Source organism: Xyrauchen texanus, chromosome 39 (genome assembly GCF_025860055.1).
Source record: "Xyrauchen texanus isolate HMW12.3.18 chromosome 39, RBS_HiC_50CHRs, whole genome shotgun sequence".
Lineage (NCBI taxonomy): Eukaryota > Metazoa > Chordata > Actinopteri > Cypriniformes > Catostomidae > Xyrauchen > Xyrauchen texanus.
This window is the reverse complement of record NC_068314.1, coordinates 16,872,683-16,882,591: the sequence shown is the minus strand read 5'-3', so window position 1 is coordinate 16,882,591 and position 9,909 is coordinate 16,872,683. Positions and strand designations below refer to the sequence as shown.

The window sequence follows — 9,909 nt, the reverse complement described above, 5'->3', positions numbered from 1 at the left end:
ATTTTATTATCTTCCCTGAGGTCCACTTATGTCTGCAAACTGCTTTTTGTACCAAAACAGACATAATTTAATAAAATCTGATAATTTTCTCTGGCCCTCCGTCTGAAATGGCCCTTTAAGACTTCAATGTAAACGCCCACTGTTATGATTGGCTAACTTCGTGCAGCCATTCATATACAGCCATATTTTAAACTCAATCGGAAGAAAATTAACAACTAGCTCCACAACATTATAAAAGGAAATGTTAGGGTTTACACACAACGCACACCAAACACATTTCATCTGAATGTTTCAAAATGTTCACTCAAGCACAGTAACTATCAAACGGTCATGCCATTTGAAACATAAGTGAATTAAACTTTACCTACTGGTCTGGTAGTGTTTAACTGCCTCATCTTTCAATAATTGTTCCTTTGCAAATCTTGAATCATATTGTGACTGGTTCACAAGAAATGCACACTAATATGAGCCCAAAAACACATACAATCCATGCTGAAATGTTCTGAATACACAAACGTAATACAACTCATGGTGTTGTTCACAGGTGCTTTAACCAGCTTTAACAGACCAAAGCAGAGACGCTGGTCTTCACAGCTCACATCTTCAGTGTTTGTTTACATACACAACAGCATGTGTTTCTCCCAGACAGTGGCAGCAGCAGAATGAGATGTGGTTTTTTTTAAAGTTGCACCTGTGCCGCTCTTAAAACGTTCTCACATCGCTGGAAACACATCAAAATGATTAAAGACATCCACTGAGTGCATGTTTAAAAAATTTATAAATATAGCACAGATGGGTGCAAAGAAATAGAACTGAGGTCTCCTATTTACAGTTATAACTTGGTGTCTTTTAAAAGAGGTGCGATGGCTTTGACCATTATCATGCATTCACGTAGAGTAGAAAAACATTTAAATCCAGATAGGCACATGAAGCTGTCCTGTGTAAGTCCCCTTTGTGTAGATGAATCTCCCATGACAAGCCCTCTCTACTCTTTCTGTGTGACAGATTGTGAGCACCAGCAGGGGCAGGGGTGCAATGACAAAAAACTGGTCATATGCATTTGTTTTTGGTCCTTGTGAAGTCACAAGTTCCTCAAATTCCAAACGGAAATTTCAACAGCAGGGTTTAAATGTATAGTTTTATTTATTAAGGAGGACATTTTTATTGTACAATGACCTCTTGTATGTTAAGAGACCAAGGACAATTTGATTCCTCATGTCAGGAACACTTTAAATTAGACAAGAATCATAGGGATGTATTAAACTATTTGAATTGGACAGGCACAGATTAAATTTTTGAGATGCCAGTTGCAGTGTATATAAAAGCAGTTATGATTGTTGTGGTGATGGTGGGTTAGTACTAGTCACAGTGGGTAGGGTATTCCTTTTGGTGAGAGCTGCTGATAATGCACAGCAGCAAGCATGGGGTCCTTTTTACACCCTTTGTGCTTCAGCACATTATTCCCATTCCTGAATTTCTCTTTAGTTGTTTTTAGTTAATTATTGGCTGAATGAAAATGTGATGTTTTGACCAACATAAACCTCAATGAGAGTTATTTCCGCACATATTGATGTAACGTGAGTTACTGCCAGAGCCAACAAGTAAATCAAAAGGCATATGTGAAACTTCATTTAGACATGATTTACTCTCACATTTTAGTAATTTAGCATATGCTTTTATCCAAAGCAACTTACAAATGAGGCAATACCTCATAGCATGACATAACATAGCATGCAATTTGTCATACAAAAGTCAACAGTATCTGCAGTATCGCACTACCATGTTCTCAAAGTGGCTGTAGTATAGAAGCTAGCGCAGAATAAAGAGACAAGGATTTTTTTTTATTATTAATTATTAATAATTGTCATTATTAATGGCAAATAGTAAGTGCAATTAGTGTGGATTGGTTAAGTGTTCATGGCACAGAAGTGTTTTCAGCTGGTTCTTGAATGTTGAGATGGTGTGGAGATTGGAGGCTCATTGCACCACAGAGGAAGTGAATGATTACGAAATAAATTTTGTGCTGGACCACCAGGCGCCATTCGTTCATTGACCACAATGAGTGTGCTGGGACATAGACCTGGAGGAGTGAATTGAAGTAGAAGGGTGTTGTTCCATTGGCTGCCTGAAGACCAAAGTCAAAGCTGTGAATCTGATGCAGGCAGTTACTTGTAGCCAGTGGAGTGAATTTAATAGAGGGGTTCTCTTTGGCTGTTAAAGACCAGACAGGCTGCTGCGGTGGCTTAATTACGCTAGCTGGGAGGCTGGCCGATTCCAGCCTTGCTGAAGCACCCCTCAGATCATCTCCGATCCTACACCAAATTTCACAGTGGGTGCTGCAAGACACTGTGGTTTTAGGCCTCTCCAGGTCACTGTTTAACCATTAGACGAACAGGTGGAGGATCGGTGATGATCTGGGGCTACTTCAGCAATGCTCCGACTTGCCAAAGATACCTCAAACGTGATAGAGGAGGAGTTATGTACATAAGCAAATTAATGCGCTAATTTAGTTACGTGAGGACCTAAAATAACGCGCGTTAACTTAACGCGTGACTGCGTACAGCAAAGCTTAACGCCGGTTTCACACTGCACGCGTTAGCAGCGCGTAAGCAGCGCGTACGGTGAGCGGAAGCAGGACACGCGCGTTTTGCTTTCATACTGGCAGCGTTTGACGCGCGCGGCGTGTTTACAGACAAAGTAGGCTACTCTATAATGGGTAAGTTGGCATTGCTTTATTTCGTTTTCAAATACATTTATATTATATTATTATAATAATATTAATATAATATTATATAACTTTTGGTTCATCTTTGTTTTTGTTGACCGTGTAGTGCGAGTTGTTGATAGAAGGAAGGCCATTGCGCTGTATTTGCTATCACGAAGACTACGGAAAAGACGCAGATTTTGGGTTCACTCCATGAACCGACGAAGGAGAGAATATGGTGCATATTACCATCTTGTCGCCGAACTCCGTCTTGACCGTGACCGACACCTAAACTTCTTCAGGATGAATGCAGAGCAAGTGGATCACATTCTTTCCCTGATTGGAGGCCAACTAACAAGGCAAACAACAAACTACAGGCAGTCCATTGAACCCAAGCAGCGACTTGCAGTTACATCTGCTTCTCTTATTTATGTGTGCTTACTGTGTGCAAAATGTAAATAAATGCTTACATTTGTTGTTTCTTGGAGAAAGATTTTTTATTTAGATTGTTGAAATGTCTGATACACATCTAATTTACAAACATTACCCATCATGAACATCTTAAAGATAATTCATAAATGTGTGTAATAACAAACAGCACAGTTTCTCGAAAATTCAACAAAATCATGCATACTGAATGTGTGCTATAATAACATGTCTATTCTATTTCACTTTCTATATTGAGTTAAGTTGTTTGGGCCAGGAAAGGTTGTCAAAAACACTTTTAAATTACTTACCATCGGCACCAAGAGCTACTGCAACTTCATCCCATGCCTTTTCCTTTGCCTGTGAGTCTTTATAAAGCATATTTCGTGGATCATAAATAACTGAACGTTTCTCAACCTCCACAATGAGACGAGTGTCGTCCATTATTATATTTTCAGGTGCACTCGACCATGCCGGCTGTGACACCACGTGCTTTTGTTTATGATTGTCAGCATGACATCCTTATGACAATATATATATATATATATATATTAGTTATGTGTATATACATTTATACATTAAATTAATCTAACTTAAACTAAACTGGCAGTATAAATTATTTAAACTTGTTTTTGTAGTTTGGGCAACAAGTTTGTTTTTGGACATTTGTTATCTTTTTAAATTGATGAAGGTCATTTGATTGACTGTTTAAAACACAATAGATATCATCAATGCGCTTTTGGTAACTGCTGTGTATTTTTGCCATGATCAATGCATTGTCACTTTAATTCAGCGTAAGCCGCGCGTCAAAAATAGACAGGACGCCGAAACGATCGCGGCACTGCTGCTCCTGCTCTGCTCCTGCTACGCGCTGCCGCGCCGCCTCTGCGTGCGGTGTAAATGCTCTAATCTGTTAACATGGGCGCTGAAAAGAATACGCGCTGCTTACGCGCTGCTTACGCGCTGCTAACGCGTGCAGTGTGAAACCGGCGTAATACGGCGATACAAAACACGTGAATTATGAACCTCTTGGCTTTCCATACTATGGAAATAAGAATTAGGATATCTACACCGTAAATTGAAACGCGTGCGCACGCGAAAGTTTCTCGTGCTCGCGCGAAAATTCCGCGTGCGCACGCAAAAGTATTTCGTGCGCACGTGATCGGTTATTCTCAGCTATTATGATTTGCCAAGGACACTTTAGGGGCTCCATTTTTCTCCCAGGTATAAAGCTAATGAAGTAAAACATAAGTTCTTCCCCGTGTTAGGCACTACCTCAATTTGTGAGGTATGTTGCTCAATCTGATCCCTGGTCAAATAGAATTGTACCCCGTGTAATTACATTTTTCTTGACTTTTTTTTTGTCCTGAGGTGTGTCGCGATCTTTTTTTGCTGATCCCCAGCTCATTTTAATTTCCTAGGCAACGTTCGTCGTTTTTTTCATGAGAAAGGTAAACTCTTTACTGACATCAGCCCTTACAGCCGCGCGCATCGGGGAGCGCGCTCGAGCCTCCAATTATCTCTCACGCGCTAGAGATTTCAGAGAGCGAGGCAGCCAGGGCATCTCCTATGATCCGCTTCTTCACGCGTCTCCTGCTCAACGGACAAATACACGGTAAGACCTCTGCTCTTATTAATGTTCATATATGTTTTTTAAATATTGTTGTTGTTTGAGAAAATGGTTTGATGGAAACATTTGAAACAGCTCTTTGTACTAAAAGCTGGGGTTGTTCTTTGGTTATTTGCTAACATATGAACACAACTTTTGCCTCTAATTTCTTATTTTCGTCCTTTTCAATCTATTTAAAATTTTATAATTAAAAAAATAATAGTTTAAAATGAGAGTTGTCTGGACAGTATCGATAACAGTTGTATCTTAAAACTTAACCATAGCAATTCGCATTTGGTCACGGTTGGATGCAGGATACACCCTCTGCACAGTCCTTGTAGAGGGGGTTACACTCTGGATTATACCTTTAATTTGTAATTGCAAAAATAAAAATTGCTCGTTATTTCCATTTTTTTATATACACATTATTATTATTATAAATATTTTATTTTTAATGTATTTTTTGCTCTCTTGAAGATGCTGAGAGGCATACAAATGTGTGAGTGTGCGTCCTGTGTACGCTTTTGATGTTTTGATGTCTTTATATAGGGGCATTATGAAAGCATATAATTAAACATGAATTTCAATTATATCCCTAATATAGATTTTTCTCTGTCTCCACTCATCATTATATGTTAATTTGGTCTTTAATGATCAAAGGATAGCCTACCTTAATTTGGTCAATTCAACATATAATTAGACAACTATATTTAATTTATTTGCTAATAGAATCCTATGACATATGAACATGGGTTGTAATTTTTCTGTTTTTTGTTCTGCACCAGCGGTAGGGCAAAACTGTGGTTTAGGACTTCTGAACATTATTTGTGATGCAGGTTTTGTACTAGAATTAATAAATAATAAATTAATAAATGGCAGGTACAGTAAGCTTGGTGCACACCTTGAAATTGTGCTGAGAAAGTGTGTTATGTACATTTCCTGTGGTCATACTTAATGTGTCTGGAACTATTTTAAAGCTAATATTGTTTTAAACACTAATGTATGCTTGGTAATTAATAGCGTGCTCTACTTCTAGAGAGACATGCTGCAAAAAATTAATGCAATGTATAAAATATGAATCGATCATACCTCCAAACAATGGTGAATGATTGTCAAAGAAGTCATCAACAGCCAAATTACATTCTGCTTTTTCTAGCCTGGGGCTGATTGTAAAAACAGAACAGACAGACAAAATGTAGACCATCCCTACAACACCTCTAATATCTTTGGCTATTAAGATACCACAAATGAGATCAATAAAGACATTTGGGTGATATGTGCTCCTGCCTTGATCTCCTGCTGGTTAACTGGAGATCAGTCTTTGTGGGACACCAGCTGGTCTTTTTTGCTCCACAAATGAGCCACTGGCCTTTTCCAACAGTTAGCTTGTACAGAAACTGCCTTGTCCCATGAGAAATGTTTGAGTGTGGAGTGGACTGCTTTCATGGTTGATTGTTCTCCAAGGTTAATCTTTCTTATTGTCTTCATACCTCTCAAAGTGCTTACAAAGACTGCAGGCATACTGTAGAGTGTGAGCTTGTGCGTCAGGGTGTGTTTTTGGGACAGGATGAAGGAGGTTCCCCTGCTGTGAGGATGAGGAGGTCTCTGCCAGGCTAGAAGATAAGAGGACACATTGCAGGGAGCCAGTTACAATGGTGAGAAATGTGATATTTCATGGAGCCCTAAATGTGTTGTACCTAAAGCAGTCACACTAGAGACAGGGTAGTTCCCTATCTCTTCCTCCGCTCTCTTGGCAGCAGATGGGCCCTCCTTATTGCAATTTTAACACTTCGGCTGTTGTTACGAGGTTTGTGTCCTTGACACATTTAGAGCTGCCAAAACGAACAATGTGTGGTGTGAAATTGCTGAAACAGTTTGTGAAGAGAGATGGCTGCTCCCGTTTGTATATATGAGTTTATTTCCATAATTTGAAGCATTCTTTTGTTTGATTTTCATAATGTTGGTGGTCTGCATGTGAGATTGTAATGTGTGTTGAGATTAAAAAGGTTAACTCAGATTCCCAGAGCAATAGCTTTTGTTTTACCCCACTGATTGATCTCAGTAACATGTAATGTGCTTATAAACATCGACTCGCCAACAGCGCAATATTTGACTGCTTCATAGCCATTAAAAATGAATTATGTGACAAAGCAATAATCTTTCTTGCTTGACATTTGTAATGATACATTTGATATCATTATTATAGGGTTTTAGTTTTATCATTGAAGGAATGTATTTAGTTTTTATTCAGTCTAGGGATGTGCAAAAGTACATATTTTCAGTATTGATTTGTTGGGGGGGTTACCAGAACTACTGGTTGACAAGTCTGTCTTAATGAAGCCCTGTATAATTAATTAGGATGCCCACAAGACACAGATTAGTGTTTTATTTTAATAATGACATAAAGGGCCATAACCGCAATATAATCTGAGGGGTACAAGGCCCCCCCCTCCCTATAATTAGATATGTACAAATAATTGATATCCTTGTTGCTGTTCTGCTGCAGTCCATTATGTGCTGCTATATAATTGTGATTTAAGTTGTTGCAGGAATAAAATAATGGTTTAAAAAAGTAAAATTTTAGCATGCTAATTAGTCTGCTAATGGTGCGTTCACATACAACGCGAAGATAATTTTCGCCTTGCATTGCTCGTGCGAGTTTGACCGCTGGATTAGAAATTTGTGTTTAAACTCAATCACGAGTCCACGAGTATTCCTCCTTCTCTTCTGGAAAAGGACAGGAGGCTTCTATGACTTTTGGTTCATAGTAAAGTGCAACCAATAGCTGGAATCAAGTAGACACGCATATTTTCAGAACTTACCAGGTAGTCCAACAAGTTTAATATGCTAAGTGGGAACCTCATGGATTAATCCAGCACACATCAGCAAGCAGTTCAGGTTAAGAGCGTTTGTGTCATGTGAGATGTAAGTATATAAATAAACATGCAATATTTGACCACTGTTTTATGATTAAAATGTACCAACTGAAATGTAATTTCCAAAGGTGCAAACTATTTTCCATTTTGCGAAATTTGCTGTTTTGAATTGAAAATATGTCATGTACAGTACGTGATTCGGATATAATAATTGTGAATGTGAAAACATTAACAGAGCTGTTTTCAGCATATCAGGTTTAAGACAAAGAGGGAATGTGTTTTGATAAGGAATTGAATGAATGTGGTAATCTGGTACATTTCTGAAGTACCTTTTTTGAAAATTCACTTGATAATGTCTTAGAAAATGATCTATAACCGAAAGTAGAGCATTTTCACCGTCAGATTAAAACTAGAACACGAGACCTGTGACTTGTGGCTTCAATTGAGATTTTAGGTTGTGGCAAGGACAGTGTCATATATTTTTTTGTGCAAATAGAATTAACACTAAATTCAAGATTTTCTCAATAATTTATTTATATATTTTATTCAGAATTGTTTACAGCATCTCCTAACAGTCTTCTTTTAAAAGAGACTTATTTTGAGAATGAGCCACCAGTTAAAGGAGTAGTTCTCCTAAAAATGGAAAATGTACTTTTACTCACTCATTTACTCACCCTTATGTTGTTCAAAACACATATGCTGTTACTTTTTCTTGGAACATAAAAATAGATATTTTAAGCAGTTCTATTCCATAAAATAATGTTTATACTGAGCAGGAGCTGTCAAGCTTCAAAAAGGACAAATACTATAAATCATTATTAAAGGTTCAGTTTAAAGACATCCTAACAGTAGTCCATACGACTTGTACATTTTATTCCAAGCATTCTGGGTCCATAGAAAAGCTTATTGTTGTATGGACTACTTTTGATGATACATTTTTTCCCTCTTTGGACCTTGAAAGCAGTGGTCAATATGAAGTGTTTTTGTATGTAAAAGAGCATCGCTATAATTCTTGAAGAAAACATTGTTTTAAGATTCTAGGGGGGAAAAAACAATGAGAGGTTACTTGGGACAGTAAATAATTTTGTGTATTTTCTTTTTGCTAGCCAGCTGATGTCATGCCATTTTACACATACATCAGTAATGAAAAGAAATTGAAATTATGCCTTTCTTTGGTACAGCACAAAAAAGAAAGAAAAGATGACTGAAACGGGCAAAGTGCTAGTAGGGCTGCACAATTTATCAGAAAACTAATGGCGATTACGCTTGTCACGATTATTCAATTTAAGTCTACTCCTGTTGCGTTAATGGTTTCTATTTAGAATGTGTTTTTGCAGCGGTTGAATTTCTAACCAGTCCCAGACGTGTGCGTTAAGCAATGAAACGGCAATGGCCAATCAGAGATGTTGTAAGTCTACAGTCAATCATTCATTACAACCAATTCTTTTGCACATGTTTTAAATAGTCTGACATCCAGATGCTTGATTACAGTATGTTTCATCTCTGTTTGCGATGACACATGGACATTAGTCATCTGACACTCGAAAAGAAGCTTTAGAACAAAGTCGAGCAATTTTTTATTATTTTCAATTTGTTGCATGTCGTGCCGTTTTATTTAACATGGGTAAACAAACTTCAAACGAGCAATGCAACAACTTAAACGTTATAATCAAGGTACAGACAGTGTCTAAATAACTGATTTGTGTTTTAAACAGCTATATTTATTATTTGAACATTTGTGATTGCAGAACTGTGTCATTGAGCTTGCGCTGAACTGCAGGGCTCAAACAGTGAGTGGCCGCTTCACTCAATATAAAGGGAGAGTTAGAATATTGTTGCTTTGCTTGATTTTTGTGTACAATTTATTAAAGAATAACTGTTGTATTTATGTATTAATCAGCTATAAATTGGCTTGTTTTGAATTCATCTTGTTTTGGATGTTTTGGACCTATTCGTCATATTTCACGGACCATCTTCTGTGTTATCTTGTCTGCTCAAACAAATACCTATTGACCTCAACTGCTGTTAGTATATTAAAATTTGAACTAATCACACAAACACACAAACCGGCTGATCTTACCTTCCAAAGTGCAACCACTGTGACAGATTTGAGGCCAAAAATGATCTAATGATGATCACAATATGGGATTTTAAATGCAGCAAGTAACTTCAATCTAAATCGGCTGTTCAGTTTGACTATTGAATATGTCAGATTTTATTATTTATGCAGTAAAGGCACATATTGCATGTCTGATGGTAGTTTTTGATTTTTATGTCATGTTTTTCAGGCTTTG

The 9,909-nt window shown here is 37.6% G+C and overlaps 1 protein-coding gene across 2 annotated transcripts in view; it reads left to right on the top strand.

Annotated features, from left to right (window-relative positions):
* The first annotated feature begins 4,611 nt into the window (after window positions 1–4,611).
* The window catches only part of draxina (dorsal inhibitory axon guidance protein a), a 44,818-nt gene continuing 39,520 nt past the window's right edge, over window positions 4,612–9,909 (top strand). For both annotated transcript variants that reach the window (XM_052111321.1, XM_052111320.1), the window contains exon 1: window positions 4,612–4,745. The gene's annotated coding sequence lies outside the window, so the exon portion shown is untranslated. The remainder of the gene's footprint in view (window positions 4,746–9,909) is intronic.